This window comes from Pongo pygmaeus, chromosome 7 (assembly GCF_028885625.2).
Source record: "Pongo pygmaeus isolate AG05252 chromosome 7, NHGRI_mPonPyg2-v2.0_pri, whole genome shotgun sequence".
Lineage (NCBI taxonomy): Eukaryota > Metazoa > Chordata > Mammalia > Primates > Hominidae > Pongo > Pongo pygmaeus.
The window spans coordinates 79906376-79923690 of NC_072380.2; positions in this window are offsets into that span (position 1 = coordinate 79906376).

Sequence of the window (17315 nt, forward strand, 5' to 3'; positions counted from 1 at the left end):
TTTTTATAATTATAATTTTATTATAAATTAAAGATAATTTCCCATGTTCATTTTTGTGAGTGTGAAGGAACAAATATGAACAATTCCCCATGTTCATTTTTGTGAGTGTGGAGGGAATATTTTAGAAGTGCATTCAAAATAAACAGTGTGACTCAAAGTACTATAGGACTTCAAAATTTCATTAGCCAGTAAGCACATTTTCATTTTCTAATAATCTGATGCTGAATTACTGCTAGAACAATATTTTAAAATCCCGCTTCTAAAAATGTCTTCTACTACCTGGGAAAAGGCTAGTTTCCACTGAATGATTTAATACTTTGTATGTATATTTAAGAGGACTAAATTGAACTTCAGTCATGCTTATTTTAAAGGAAAAAAACTAACTTTCTTCTGGAAACGTCTTTCTGGTCATTTTCTTTCTTATCTAATTAGTTACCTAGAAGAGTTCTGTTGTTTGGTTAGTATTTATCATAAATACTTGCCCTGAAAAAAATCATATGCACTGAATTTCCAATTCCTTATGTAATGTTTTTTGTACAATGTCCATCAGAGAAAAATGGAAAAGATATTTGAGGAGGACCAGCCCTAGACTGAGGTACTATTTTATTTTATTTTTTTGAGACAGGGTCTCACTCTGTCACCCAGGCTGGAGTGCAGCGACACGATCACAGCTCACCACAGCCTCAGTCTCCTGGGCTCAGGTGGTCCTACCACCTCAGCCTCCCAAGGAGCTGGAACTACAGTCATGTGCCACTGCGCTCGGCTAATTTTTGTATTTTTTGTGGAGATGGAGTTTTGCTGTGTTGCCCAGGCTGGTCTAGAACTCCTAGAGTCAAGTGATCTCCTTTCACATCGGCCTCCCAAAGTGCTGGGATTACCAGAGGTGAGCCAATGTGTTCAGCCAAGAGGTATTACTTTAAAACAACAGAAAATGTTGTGGTGTTCAAATACTAAAATGTAAGTGTTAAGAAACCAGGTAGACAACAAAAGACAGGAAAAAATTCACCAAACCAAATTCTGAGTAGAGCAGGTCAGAATCATGGTGTGTCAGATGTCATCTTGCTGTTCACAGAAATTTACACATCCACGGCTTACCAGAAATAGGAACATCTAAGTTTTGCTCTAAACTTTACCATTGATCCATGATTGTCATTTATCAAATGAGAAGAAATAGTTGTTGTTTGCTTACCTAGGAGTGTCAAGACAGCACTTAAAGAAGCTATTTGAGCTTCTTCTAATAAGAAAGGCAGTAGAGGTACAAAATTATTTCTCTCTTACACAGTGAAGTTAGTTAGAAGTAGTAGTAAGCTCCAGGCTGGGTGCAGTGGCTCAGGCCTGTAGTCTTAGCGCTTTGGGCAGCCAAGGTGGGAAGATCACTTGAGGTCAGGAGTTTGAGACCAGCCTGGGCAACATGGTGAAACCTCATCTCTACCAAAAATACAAAAATTAGCCAGGCATGGTGGCATGCTGCCTGTAATTCCAGCTACTGGGGAGGCTGAGGCAAGAGAATTGCTTGAACCCAGGAGGTGGAGGTTGCAGTGAGCTGAGATCTCCTCACTGTACTCCAGCCTGGAGGATGGAGCAAGACTCCATCTCAAAAAAAAAAAAAAAAAAAAAAAAAAAAAAAAAGGCAGGTATGGTGGCATGCACCTGTAATCCCAGCTACTTAGGGGGCTGAGGTGGGATCGCTTGAACCTGGGAGGCAGAGGTTGCAGTGAGCAGAGACTGCCACTGCGCTACAGCCTGGGTGACAGAGTGAGACCATGTCTAAAAAAAAAAAAAAAAAAAAATAGTAGTAGGCTCTGGATCCACTAATGAGAGGGGTGCAAAAAGAAGCAAGCAAACAAACAAACAGAAACACACTATGGCAAGCTAGTGAGGGAGTCAAGCTCTGGGGGAAATTAACAAGGTACTTTACCTTGACATGAAGGAATTTATTTTATTTTATTTTTTATTTTGATAGATTTAGCGGGTACAAGTGCTGATTTCTTACATGCATATGTTGCATCGTGGTGAAGTCTGGGCTTTTAGTGCACCCATCACCTGAATAGTGAACATTGCACCCATTAGGCAATTTTTCATCTCTCACCTCCCTCCCACTTTTTGGAGTCTCCAATGTCTATTATTCCACTCAACATCCGGTCATTTAAATGCAAAACTGTTCTCAAAAAAAAGGTTTGAAGATTATTGTTTAGTATTTGCAAGAGGATTTTTAAAGTTTATATCAAAGATTAAATATCACACCTAAAAGAAAGCTTAGGTAAAGGTTATTTAAAATAATTTTCAGAGGTTATGTCTGACAGGAGTCCACTGGAGGGCAGTATATCCGTAAGAATTATGGCTGGTTGCCTGAAATATTGATTTGTTTCAGAACATAAGCTGAATATCACATTACAGCTTAATTTTTAAAAGTGACATACAGTTCTACTGTCTGTTTTAAAGTTTAAAAAGACTTCCCACATTTAGTGTCTGGATAAGTCTATGTGTTTCCATTTGCTGTGTGGCATGATGGAGCTGATTATATGTTGAAAGTGTTTCTGTCTTACTGACAAATCAAAAAGTGTGAATTCAAGTTTCTGCACTTGGTTGAACAGTGATGCATTTCAATCTGGCTAGACTTTAATTTATACTCTATTTCCCCAAGGAAAGAAACCAAGTTTCCAGAGATAGCTGTCGTTAATTGAAGTTAGATCACATGGCCTCACATTCCTTAACCGCAGAACATTGGATGCAATGTTCTGGATCACATCAGCTGCCGGTGTAGCCCTATCACATGTACCTAATAAAATATATTTGATTTGATGTCTGACTATTAATGAACATCTGTGAGATACAACTTGGAATTCAATTTGTTTATTTAACTATGGAAAGAAATTCTACCTTTGATTAAAAACAATCTTTTTTTTTCTTATAATAATGGTTGCCTCCTCTCTCAAAGTTTCTTCCTTCGTCTATCCATCCATCCATCCATCCATCCATCTATTCATGCATTTATCCATTAATTTGTTCAATATTTATTATTGGTCAATGATGTATGCATTGTGCAAGCTCTGTGGTTAAAAAGTGAGTGTGAAATTTCTGTTTAGAGATATGGAATAAGAAATAAACTCTCTTCAGAATATCAGGACTTGATGAGCCTAAGGTGTTTTTCAAATAATAACAATGGGGCACTTGTTATGAACTTTACATAACAACCCTGTGTTGTAGTCTCCACCACCACCACCACCATGATTCCCATTTATATGTGAGTGGATTAAGACAAAAAGGTCATGTCCCTTGCCCATGGTTACACAGTATGAACAGTAGAGCCAGAGTTTGAGACTCACTCCAGACCTCATGCTCCAGAATACTAACCAAGCTCTTGAGGAGCAGTGGTTTCAAGTGAAGCAAATGTTAGTTGAGAAAACAAATAATTTAAGGATGACTTTGTTTTTCTTTTTTTTTTTTTTTCTTTTATTATTATTATTATTATTATTATTATACTTTAGGTTTTATGGTACATGTGCGCAATGTGCAGGTGAGTTACATATGTATACATGTGCCATGCTGGTGCGCTGCACCCACCAACTCGTCATCTAGCATTAGGTATATCTCCCAATGCTATCCCTCCCCCCTCCCCCCACCCCACAACAGTCCCCAGAGTGTGATGTTCCCCTTCCTGTGTCCATGTGTTCTCATTGTTCAATTCCCACCTATGAGTGAGAATATGCGGTGTTTGGTTTTTTGTTCTTGCGATAGTTTACTGAGAATGATGATTTCCAATTTCATCCGTGTCCCTACAAAGGACGTGAACTCATCATTTTTTATGGCTGCATAGTATTCCATGGTGTATATGTGCCACATTTTCTTAATCCAGTCTATCATTGTTGGACATTTGGGTTGGTTCCAAGTCTTTGCTATTGTGAATAATGCCGCAATAAACATACGTGTGCATGTGTCTTTATAGCAGCATGATTTATAGTCCTTTGGGTATATACCCAGTAATGGGATGGCTGGGTCGAATGGAATTTCTAGTTCTAGATCCCTGAGGAATCGCCACACTGACTTCCACAAGGGTTGAACTAGTTTACAGTCCCACCAACAGTGTAAAAGTGTTCCTATTTCTCCACATCCTCTCCAGCACCTGTTGTTTCCTGACTTTTTAATGATTGCCATTCTAACTGGTGTGAGATGGTATCTCATTGTGGTTTTGATTTGCATTTCTCTGATGGCCAGTGATGGTGAGCATTTTTTCATGTGTTTTTTGGCTGCATAAATGTCTTCTTTTGAGAAGTGTCTGTTCATGTCCTTCGCCCACTTTTTGATGGGGTTGTTTGTTTTTTTCTTGTAAATTTGTTGGAGTTCATTGTAGATTCTGGATATTAGCCCTTTGTCAGATGAGTAGGTTGCGAAAATTTTCTCCCATTTTGTAGGTTGCCTGTTCACTCTGATAGTGGTTTCTTTTGCTGTGCAGAAGCTCTTGAGTTTAATTAGATCCCATTTGTCAATTTTGGCTTTTGTTGCCATTGCTTTTGGTGTTTTAGACATGAAGTCCTTGCCCATGCCTATGTCCTGAATGGTAATGCCTAGGTTTTCTTCTAGGGTTTTTATGGTTTTAGGTCTAACATTTAAGTCTTTAATCCATCTTGAATTGATTTTTGTATAAGGTGTAAGGAAGGGATCCAGTTTCAGCTTTCTACATATGGCTAGCCAGTTTTCCCAGCACCATTTATTAAATAGGGAATCCTTTCCCCATTTCTTGTTTTTGTCAGGTTTGTCAAAGATCAGATACTTGTAGATATGTGGCATTATTTCTGACGGCTCCGTTCTGTTCCATTGATCTATATCTCTGTTTTGGTACCAGTACCATGCTGTTTTGGTTACTGTAGCCTTGTAGTATAGTTTGAAGTCAGGTAGTGTGATGCCTCCAGCTTTGTTCTTTTGGCTTAGGATTGACTTGGCGATGCGGGCTCTTTTTTGGTTCCATATGAACTTTAAAGTAGTTTTTTCCAATTCTGAGAAGAAAGTCATTGGTAGCTTGATGGGGATGGCATTGAATCTGTAAATTACCTTGGGAAGGATGGCCATTTTCATGATATTGATTCTTCCTACCCATGAGCATGGAATGTTCTTCCATTTGTTTGTATCCTCTTTTATTTCCTTGAGCAGTGGTTTGTAGTTCTCCTTGAAGAGGTCTTTCACATCCCTTGTAAGTTGGATTCCTAGGTATTTTATTCTCTTTGAAGCAATTGTCAATGGGAGTTCACTCATGATTTGGCTCTCTGTTTGTCTGTTATTGATGTATAAGAATGCTTGTGATTTTTGCACATTGATTTTGTATCCTGAGACTTTGCTGAAGTTGCTTATCAGCTTAAGGAGATTTTGGGCTGAGACAATGGGGTTTTCTAGATATACTATCATGTCATCTGCAAACAGGGACAATTTGATTTCCTCTTTTCCTAATTGAATACCTTTGATTTCCTTCTCCTGCCTAATTGCCCTGGCCAGAACTTCCAACACTATGTTGAATAGAAGTGGTGAGAGAGGGCATCCCTGTCTTGTGCCAGTTTTCAAAGGGAATGCTTCCAGTTTTTGCCCATTCAGTATGATATTGGCTGTGGGTTTGTCATAAATAGCTCTTATTATTTTGAGATACGTCCCATCAATTCCTAATTTATTGAGAGTTTTTAGCATGAAGGGTTGTTGAATTTTGTCAAAGGCCTTTTCTGCATCTATTGAGATAATCATGTGGTTTTTGTCTTTCGTTCTGTTTATATGCTGGATTACATTTATTGATTTGCGTATATTGAACCAGCCTTGCATCCCAGGGATGAAGCCCACTTGATCATGGTGGATAAGCTTTTTGATGTGCTGCTGGATTCTGTTTGCCAGTATTTTATTGAGGATTTTTGCATCAATGTTCATCAAGGATATTGGTCTAAAATTATCTTTTTTTGTTGTGTCTCTGCCAGGCTTTGGTATCAGGATGATGCTGGCCTCATAAAATGAGTTAGGGAGGATTCCCTCTTTTTCTATTGATTGGAATAGTTTCAGAAGGAATGGTACCAGCTCCTCCTTGTACCTCTGGTAGAATTCGGCTGTGAATCCATCTGGACCTGGACTTTTTTTGGTTGGTAAGCTATTGATTATTGCCACAATTTCAGCTCCTGTTATTGGTCTATTCAGAGATTCAACTTCTTCCTGGTTTAGTCTTGGGAGGGTGTATGTGTCGAGGAATTTATCCATTTCTTCTAGATTTTCTAGTTTATTTGCATAGAGGTGTTTGTAATATTCTCTGACGGTAGTTTGTATTTCTGTGGGATCGGTGGTGATATCCCCTTTATCATTTTTTATTGCATCTATTTGATTCTTCTCTCTTTTTTTCTTTATTAATCTTGCTAGCGGTCTATCAATTTTGTTGATCCTTTCAAAAAACCAGCTCCTGGATTCATTTATTTTTTGAAGGGTTTTTTGTGTCTCTATTTCCTTCAGTTCTGCTCTGATTTTAGTTATTTCTTGCCTTCTGCTAGCTTTTGAATGTGTTTGCTCTTGCTTTTCTAGTTCTTTTAATTGTGATGTTAGGGTGTCAATTTTGGATCTTTCCTGCTTTCTCTTGTGGGCATTTAGTGCTATAAATTTCCCTCTACACACTGCTTTGAATGCATCCCAGAGATTCTGGTATGTTGTGTCTTGGTTCTCATTGGTTTCAAAGAACATCTTTATTTCTGCCTTCATTTCGTTATGTACCCAGTAGTCATTCAGGAGCAGGTTGTTCAGTTTCCACGTAGTTGAGCGGTTTTGAGTGAGATTCTTAATCCTGAGTTCTAGCTTGATTGCACTGTGATCTGAGAGACAGTTTGTTACAATTTCTGTTCTTTTACATTTATTGAGGAGAGCTTTACTTCCAAGTATATGGTCAATTTTGGAATAGGTGTGGTGTGGTGCTGAAAAAAATGTATAGTCTGTTGATTTGGGGTGGAGAGTTCTGTAGATGTCTATTAGGTCCGCTTGGTGCAGAGCTGAGTTCAATTCCTGGGTATCCTTGTTGACTTTCTGTCTCGTTGATCTGTCTAATGTTGATAGTGGGGTGTTAAAATCTCCCATTATTAATGTGTGGGAGTCTAAGTCTCTTTGTAGGTCACTCAGGACTTGCTTTATGAATCTGGGTGCTCCTGTATTGGGTGCATATATATTTAGGATAGTTAGCTCTTCTTGTTGAATTAATCCCTTTACCATTATGTAATGGCCTTCTTTGTCTCTTTTGATCTTTGTTGGTTTAAAGTCTGTTTTATCAGAGACTAGGATTGCAACCCCTGCCTTTTTTTGTTTTCCATTTGCTTGGTAGATCTTCCTCCATCCTTTTATTTTGAGCCTATGTGTGTCTCTGCACGTGAGATGGGTTTCCTGAATACAGCACACTGATGGGTCTTGAGTCTTTATCCAGTTTGCCAGTCTGTGTCTTTTAATTGGAGCATTTAGTCCATTTACATTTAAAGTTAATATTGTTATGTGTGAATTTGATCCTGTCATTATGATGTTAGCTGGATATTTTGCTCGTTAGTTGATGCAGTCTCTTCCTAGTCTCGATGTTCTTTACATTTCGGTATGATTTTGCAGTGGCTGGTACCGGTTGTGCCTTTCCATGTTTAGCGCTTCCTTCAGGAGCTCTTTTAGGGCAGGCCTGGTGGTGACAAAATCTCTCAGCATTTGCTTGTCTGTAAAGTATTTTATTTCTCCTTCACTTATGAAGCTTAGTTTGGCAGGATATGAAATTCTGGGTTGAAAATTCTTTTCTTTAAGAATGTTGAATATTGGCCCCCACTCTCTTCTGGCTTGTAGGGTTTCTGCCGAGAGATCCGCTGTTAGTCTGATGGGCTTCCCTTTGATGGTAACCCGACCTTTCTCTCTGGCTGCCCTTAACATTTTTTCCTTCATTTCAACTTTGGTGAATCTGACAATTATGTGTCTTGGAGTTGCTCTTCTCGAGGAGTATCTTTGTGGCGTTCTCTGTATTTCCTGAATCTGAATGTTGGCCTGCCTTGCTAGATTGGGGAAGTTCTCCTGGATAATATCCTGCAGAGTGTTTTCCAACTTGTTTCCATTCTCCCCGTCACTTTCAGGTACACCAATCAGACGTAGATTTGGTCTTTTCACATAGTCCCACATTTCTTGGAGGCTTTGCTCGTTTCTTTTTATTCTTTTTTCTCTAAACTTCCCTTCTCGCTTCATTTCATTCATTTCATCTTCCAGGGCTGATACCCTTTCTTCCATTTGATCGCATCGGCTCCTGAGGCTTCTGCATTCTTCACGTAGTTCTCGAGCCTTGGTTTTCAGCTCCATCAGCTCCTTTAAGCACTTCTCTGTATTGGTTATTCTAGTTATACATTCTTCTAAATTTTTTTCAAAGTTTTCAACTTCTTTGCCTTTGGTTTGAATATCCTCCCGTAGCTCGGAGTAATTTGATCGTCTGAAGCCTTCTTCTCTCAGCTCGTCAAAGTCATTCTCTGTCCAGCTTTGTTCCGTTGCTGGTGAGGAACTGCGTTCCTTTGGAGGAGGAGAGGTACTCTGGTTTTTAGAGTTTCCAGTTTTTCTGCTCTGTTTTTTCCCCATCTTTGTGGTTTTATCTACTTTTGGTCTTTGATGATGGTGATGTACAGATGGGTTTTTGGTGTGGATGTCCTTTCTGTTAGTTTTCCTTCTAACAGACAGAACCCTCAGCTGCAGGTCTGTTGGAGTACCTGGCCGGCCGTGTGAGGTGTCAGTCTGCCCCTGCTGGGGGGTGCCTCCCAGTTAGGCTGCTCGGGGGTCAGGGGTCAGGGACCCACTTGAGGAGGCAGTCAGCCCGTTCTCAGATCTCCAGCTGCGTGCTGGGAGAACCACTGCTCTCCTCACAGCTGTCAGACAGGGACATTTAAGTCTGCAGAGGTTACTGCTGTCTTTTTGTTTGTCTGTGTCCTGCCCCCAGAGGTGGAGCCTACAGAGGCAGGCAGGCCTCCTTGAGCTGTGGTGGGCTCCACCCAGTTCAAGCTTCCAGGCTGCTTTGTTTACCTAAGCGAGCCCGGGCAATGGCGGGCGCCCCTCCCCCAGCCTCGCTGCCGACTTGCTGTTTGATCTCAGACTGCTGTGCTAGCAATCAGCGAGACTCCGTGGGCGTAGGACCCTCTGAGCCAGGTGCGGGCTATACTCTCCTGGGGCACCGTTTCCTAAGCCCTTCGGAAAAGCACAGTATTCGGGTGGGAGTGGCCCGATTTTCCAGGTGCCGACTGTCACCCCTGGAAGGGGAACTCCCTGACCCCTTGCGCTTCCCGAGTGAGGCAATGCCTCGCCCCTGCTTCGGCTGGCGCACGGTGCGCTCACCGACTGACCTGCGCCCACTGTCTGGCACTCCCTAGTGAGATGAACACGGTACCTCAGATGGAAATGCAGAAATCACCCGTCTTCTGCGTCGCTCGCGCTGGGAGCTGTAGACCGGAGCTGTTCCTATTCGGCCATCTTGGCTCCTCCCCCGGCTTTGTTTTTCTGAAAGATAAAATGTACTAGACAATTAAGGAAATGCTTTATTCAGGCTACTGCACCAGGGAAAATGTTCAGTAATGAACACCTCACAGAAGAGAGAAAGAACTTTGAATTTTATAAAACAAGGGAGTCATTGAGCAAAGGAGGAAGTAGGTCCTGTCTCTAACCCTGCAAGCACAGGGTGGTCCTCTGCTATTAGTTGGCCATTTCTTAGAACATAAAATAGTCACAAAAGAGGTGGAAGAATTTCTCGAACCTGTTGCTACTTTCCAGAAGTACAGGGTTCACATAAAGTTAAACACTGTCAGTGCCCACTTTTCTTCAAAACAATGAATGTCATTCCTCCTTCAACAACTCAGTAGCAATCACAAACCTCCTGAGTGGAACAAAGCAAGATCCAAGAAATAGTCTCTTGAGGACTCTTATCGGTGTCGTTTCTGTGAAATCGGATGAACTCTCTGTTTGGCAGTGGTGCAGTCAGTCTTCAGAGTGCTAGAGATCAGGCATCTTTAAACAGAGATGCTTGAAGTGAGAAAGAAAAATATTAATGCAAAAGTTGATTAAAATAAAGAGCCAGGAGTTAAACTCTGAGAGTAACTAAGCCAGTAGATTCCAAAAAATTGTTGGAGGAAAATCTTTTGGGTATGCAGGACTGCTCCTGGAGTTTCTTGAAGCTCTGGAGTAGGAGGTCAGTACTCTTGGTGATGTTGTTTGTGGTCATGGTGTCTCTCTTGGAAGCAGGTGCATCACCCAAGTACTTTACTACACTTTAGTGGCTCACACAGACTCTCCCTTGGTGTCCGGGGAGAAATCCAGCCCATGCGTGGTCAGCTGCAGTAGTAACTCCTTTGAGGTTTATATCAAGTCTTCAGGCTTCAGCTGGTGGGGCTTCTTCAGATTCTGGGGAAAACGGCCAGCTGCCGGGCAATTGAGTCCCAACAGGGATCTGGGCAGTTATGTAGGCAGACTACATAGACAATAAGAATACCTTTTATCCCCTCTTCCTAAAGTGGGCCAATAAGCCAAGAAAATTTTGCCATTTTTACAGAGACAAGACCAAATTCTATTTTTGTACCAGTATAATATTTGATTTAAAATATCCTTGAGAAAACCTTATACGTAAATTTATTGTGATAGGCAGGATGATGCCCCTCCCCTACCCCCAATGACATCCATGTTTTAATCCCTGGAACCTATAAACATGTTATGTTACATAGCATGGAAGAATTAAGATTGCTTATGGAATTAAGGTTGTCAACCATCTGATCTTAAAGTAACAAAATTATCCTGTATTATTTAGTGGACCCAGTGTAATCACAATGGTCATCTAAATGTGGAAGGTTGGGGTGGAGGGGAGCAGAAGAATCAGTGTCAGAGTGATGCAACATGAGAAAGACTCGACTGATCATTGCAGGCTTTGAAGATGGAAGGAGTCCATAAACCAAGAAATTCAGGCAATCTCTGCAATCCTGAAAACGTTAGGAAATGAATTCTCTTCTAAAGCCTCCAGGAATGCAGCCTGATGATACCTTGATTTTAGCCCAGTGAGGTTCACTTTGGACTTGTGACCTCCACAATCATAAGATAGTAAATTTGGGTTATTTTCAGCTACTAAATTTTTGGTGATTTGCTTCAGGAGCAATTGGAAACTAATGAACCCGTCAAACTTCAGTCAGCTTTAATCATGACAAAAAAAAATCCCTTCCCACAAATCTTTCACAACTTTCTATATTCACTCAGGTTTTACTCTACATTTTCTCCCCCTCATTCTGGAACAACCAGTCATTTTACTTTATTGGGGAAACCCGCCCCCGATAATTCTTCGTGGATTCTTTTCTATTTTCCCTAAGTGTCGGCCGGTCTGAGAAATAAAGGGAAAAGAGTACAAAGGAGACAAATTTTAAAGCTGGGTGTCTGGGAGAGACATCACATGTCGGCAGGTTCCATGATGCCCCCTGAGCCATAAAACCAGCAAGTTTTTATTAGCAATTTTCAAAGGGGAGGAAGTGCGTGAATAAGGTGTGGGTCACAGAGACGACATGCTTCATGGGCAACAAAAGATCACAAGGCAGAAGGTCAGGGTGAAACTAGAATCACTAATGAACTTCCATGTGCACGCATTGTCAGGGTTCAAGAGCAGAGAACTGGTCTGACTAGAATTCGCCAGGCTGGAATTTCCTAATCCTAGCAAGCCTCAGGGCACTGCAGGAGACTAGGGCGTGTTTCATCCCTATCTACATCTGCATAAAGGCAGACAATTCCAGGGCAGCCATTTTAGAGGCCCCACCCTGGGAATGCATTCTTTTCCCAGGGCTGTTAATTATTAATATTCCTTACTGGGGAAAGAATTCAGCGATATTTCTCTTACCCGTTTTCCGTAATTAGAGAAATATGGCTCTGTCCTGCCTGGCCCACAGGCAGCCAGACTTTAAGGTTATCTCCCTTGTTCCCTGAAAATCGCTGTTATCCTATTCCTAAGGTGCCCAGATTTGATATTGTTCAAACACACATGCTCTACGAACAATTTGTGCAGTTAACGTAATCATCACAGGGTCCTGAGGTGACATACATCCTCAGCTTATGAAGATGACGGGCTTAAGAGATTAAAGTAAGGACAGGCATAGGAAATCACAAGAGTGAGGGGAGAGAGACCCTTTCATATTGTTTTATACTCAGTACCTGTTTTAAGAAGAAACAACAAGGAAGTGAATTCAAAGACAGGCAGCCCGGCGCCAGGCCCAAAACCGGACCTGGGCCTGCCTGGCCTAAACCTGGTAGTTAAAAGTCAATTCATGACTTAGAAACTGATGTTATTCATAGATTCCAGACATTGTATAGAAGAGCATTGTGAAACTCCCTTCCCTGTTGTTTCTCTGTGACTACCGGTGCATGCAGCCCCTGTCACGTACCCCTTGCTTGCTCAAATCAATCACCACCCTTTCATGTGAAATCTTTAGTGTTGTGAGCCCTTAAAAGGGACAGAAATTGTGTGCTTGGGGAGCTCAGATTTTAAGGCAGTAGCTTGCCGATGCTCCCAGCTGAATTAAGCCCTTCCTTCTACAACTTGGTGTCTGAGAGGTTTTGTCTGCAGCTGGTCCTGCTACAAGAGTATTGATTGGGGAAGTGATAAATGTCCATGAAATCTTCACAATTTATGTTCAGAGATTGCAGTAAAGACAGGTGTAAGAAATTATAACAGTATTAATTTGGGGAACCAATAAATGTCCATGAAATCTTTACAATTTATGTTCTTCTGCCATGGCTTCAGCCGGTCCCTCCATTCGGGGTCCCTGACTTCCCGCAACCTTACTTGAGGACAGAACTACGCTCATTTCCTTAACACAAATACATCTCTCACACTACAACTTCTCAAAGTAGCAAAAATGAACCTTCTCTTTAACAGATCCAAATACATACCCTTTATGTATCGCAAAAATAAGAGACAAAAATACATAAATTTAAACTGTGCTTGGTAACTAACATTTCAGCATTTTTTCTTACTTAAAAATGACCTAGGCATCTAGTGAATATTGATTAAGTCAATGTAGCATCAGTGCAAAATTTAGTTACCTAAACATCTTGGAAATCATCTTCAAGTTGACATACTACAAAACATAAGTGCTATTTGTAATAAACAGACTGCCTACATTAATATTTGACTGCTGAGAGCTTTTCTTTTTTTTTTTTTTCTGCCCCCAGGCTGGAGTGCAGTGGCATGACCGCGGTTCACTGCAACCTCTGCCTCCTGGGTTCAAGAAATTCTCCTGCCTCAGTCTCCTGAGTAGCTGGGATTACAGGCACCTGCCACCACACCCAGCTAATTTTTGTATTTGTAGCAGAGATGGCATTTCACCATGTTGGCCAGGCTGGTCTTGGACTCCTGACCTCAAGTGATCCACCCACCTTGGCTGCCCAAAGTGCTGCCGGGATTACAGGGGTGAGCCACTGCATCTGGCCAGCTGACAGCTTTTAAGCCTCACCTCTCCCTCTTCTTCTGTCCCACATGTGAGCAAACTGAAGAGAAAGCTTGTGTTTTTCCTTTCTCAGTGCTGATGGGAAGTTCAAGCCCAGCAAGCCCCTGCTTGCATGTGGGAAACATCGCTCCATGCCCACTCCCTAACCACCATCAAAACCTCAAACCAGTCTCCTTTCCTTGCCTTCTCTCAAGTCAGTTTAGGCCTATTTGGAAGGGCTTCCCTCTTTATTGTCTCCAGAAAGCCTCCTTATATGAGTAATAAACCTTCTGATACCTTCTTGGTGTTTGTGTGACATCATCAGTCTGCAATCTGAACCACATTTTGGGTGGGTGTCCATTTTCTCTTTGCAGTGTGTCCACAACACTGTTGAAATACAATCTGTCAAAATAGTGATTCAGTTTACATTTTTTAATCCTAAACATTCAGTGGAAATAATGCTACGTTATTCAATCAGTAAACTGTATGTTTAGGAAAAACATACCTAAGTAGACAAAGGTCTACATGTATATTATCCTTCAACCTGGCCTATTGGATAATATATAGCTGTTTTTAATTAAATCAAAACAATTAAAGTAGTCTTGTTTGCCAAAGATTTATGTAAATTATATGAACTTGAATTCTTAAAAAATTTCTGAGTTCATTTTTATAAGATACTTCATTTCTTTTCTTTTTTATAGAGAGATGGGGTCTCACTCTGTTGCCCAGGCTGGTCTTGAAATCCTGGGCTCAAGCAATCCCCCATCTCAGCCTCCTGAGTAGCTGGAATTTCAGATGGGTGCCGCCATACCCGGTTCTTTTTTATTTATATTGAAAATATTTGAGGGTGAATTTTCTTAATTTATGGTAATTTCAGGAATGCCCCATTAATAAGTGTTTTTTAAAATCTTTAAGCCAATTAGAATAGGGCTCTTTTAAGAGATTTTATAATCTAATTTATTACCATCAGAGGAAGAAAATATTACATACTTGTACGATGAGATGCGACAGCCTTACTGAATGACAGACATATAAACATGCAGACAGACACAAATAGAAAGTTTATAGCTTTATTTTTAAAATTTTAGCCATCTGTCAAGTATAAACACAAAAGTACACATCTTACTTGTCCATATCTGTTGAGCTGTTTTTTTCCCACTGGGTACAAATTCTTAATTAATTTGAGCTCTAACAGACAAAAAGATAAACAGAAAAAGTTAACATACCAGATTCTCTGTTGCCTTTCAACCAAGAGAAACAGGATCCCTATAAATGATTAACACATTTATAGAAATCACCAAATGATCACAATGATGAAACCAAAAGAAGCTGGCACCAGATTTAAAATGAATACTCAAGAGGAGTTAAATTGAATTATTTTAATGCTACAGATGGACAAGAGTCCAGAAGACAGGACCAAGAGCTTAACTCACTTTGGGGTCCCTGGATCACCACTCAGGAACAGAGCACACAGGGCTCTGAAAAACCTTATTTCTTGGTAGTAGCAGACAGAGGTCTGAAGGTGAGGACCAATCCTATCTCAGTCATGGCACCAAACCGTGAAAGACAAAATGCACTAGGCAATTTAAAGAATGATTTTATTCAGGCCATTGCAACAGGGAAAACATTTATTAATGATGACTATCTCAAAGAAGAGAAAGAAAACTTGGGGTTTTATGAAATGGAATCATTGAGGAAGAGTGGAGTGGAGCTTAAGTCTAATCTGGAAATATATGAGGACATGGTGGCTCTTTGGAGTTGGCTGGTTACCTGCTTAGTCATTTTACTGTTTCTAATAACATAAAAGGATCACAAAGGGTGGAGGGTTTCTCAACTGTCTCAATTATTTTCCATAAAGAGAGGGATCAGGTGAAGTTCAACATTGCCTGTGATTTTATAATAAGCTCTTGGCTTTATCACTTCCTTGACCATGAAAACCTCATTCACACAAGCAGATCATAGTATCCTTGGGAGGGCTTTTTATGTCTTGTAACATCAGGTACTATATGGACATTTTTGTAGTCTTTATGCGCTGCATGCCTTTATGTATTTAAATTTTTAAAAAGAAAACCTCATTTCCTGCTTACAAACATTTTTAGAGACAGTATGAAAAGTAAATTACTAACCAGAAAACCAGACTTTAACTTATTTTCCCACTGAACATTTAAGGTAGGGAATTTAAGTGATTTTAAGGACAAGTAGACGTGTTCTAGAAATGTCTGCCATGATTAAGGGAAGATCACTGGCCAGGACACCTGGGTATCTCTTACAAGGGGCAATTTCAGTCTTTTCTGAAGTGGAGCTTTGAGGATGCAGGGGCAGAGGCAGGCTTTGTTTGGCACCTGTGAGAACACCAGGGACTCAGGGAAATGAGATACGAATAACAGTTTGAAAAATGCTCAAAGAATTAGACTGCTCCAGGGTGGCACTGCCATTTCAGTCTGCAGAGTACAAGAGTAGCTAGGCAAGCTGATAGAAACCATAGAATCCTGGCCAGAGCTGTGTTTCTGCTGCACCATAACAACTCAAGAAGGAGTTCTCTATTAGCAGGAGTTTTGGGAATGTTCGATGTATATTTCAAAGAAAAGAATATTCTACAATTATTGGTTTCAGGTTCTGTGTACATCTATTGGGTTATGCTTGTTAATCATGATGTTCAATGGTGATTTTTACCTTTTGAAAAATCTGGTTCTATCCATTAGGAAAGATTTGTCAATACACTTCCTTCTGTGATGGTGAATTTGCCTGTTTCTCCTGTCATTTTCTGCTTATATTTTTCAAGTTGTGCTACTAAATGCAAATAAATAAATTTAGAATTGTTTCATCCTTCCAGTGAGCTGAGACTTTTATCATAAAGAGTACAAGCATTTTTTGTCTTAATTTCTATTTTGTATGTTGCTAGTTTGGTATACCCAAATTTTATTTTGGCTGGCATTTGACTTTTATAGTTACTTCCATCTTTTTATTTTTAAACCCTTTTTGGGGTACCTTATGTATCTCTTCCTCTTTGCATGTAGCTGAATTCTGACCCCTTTATGAACATTTGTGCCATTTAGCTGAAGATTTCAACTATTTCCATTAATCTACTTCAATTTATTGAAAATATAAATATGTGTATTTATCTCTACCATTTTATTTTGTGATTTTTATTTTATTTTGGTAGTTCTGTTTCTTTTTCCCCTTTATTGCCTGCCCATTTTTCAATTGATTGGGAGCTATTTCCTTCCTTCCACTTGCTCTTAAACTTCTATAATAGGCATACTTAATATAGAAAGTTAAAATTTGAAAATTAAAATAAAAATGCCATTTTAATCATTTTTATCATTCTGGGTCCAACAAGGAAAAAATAAATCACTTTTAATCTTTTAGTAGAAGAAATTTAATATAGGGAATTGGTTACAGAAGTGATGGTAATGCTAAGCTGTAGGGAGGATGGCAATGCAGCACTGAGCACCAGCAAGAAGTTGCTTATGTATCAGGGTTGGAAGGCAACGGGAAGAGTAGTGCAAATGATATAAATATTGTATCTGCTTGCTAGGTTTCCAATTCCTAGGAACCTATCAGGTTTGTGCAAAAGTAATTGCAGTTTTGAGGTCAGGAGATCGAGACCATCCTGGCGAACGCAGTGAAACTCCGTCTCTACTAAAAATACAAAAAAATTAGCCAGGCATGGTGGTGGGCACCTGTAGTCCCAGCTACTCGGGAGGCTGAGGCAGGAGAATGGCGTGAACCCAGGAGGTGGAGCTTGCAGTGAGCCAAGATCATGCCACTGCACTCCAGCCTGGGTGACAGCAAGACTCTGTCTCAAAAACAAAAAACAAACAAAAAAAAAGTAATTGCAATTTTGGCCATTAAAAGTAATAGCCA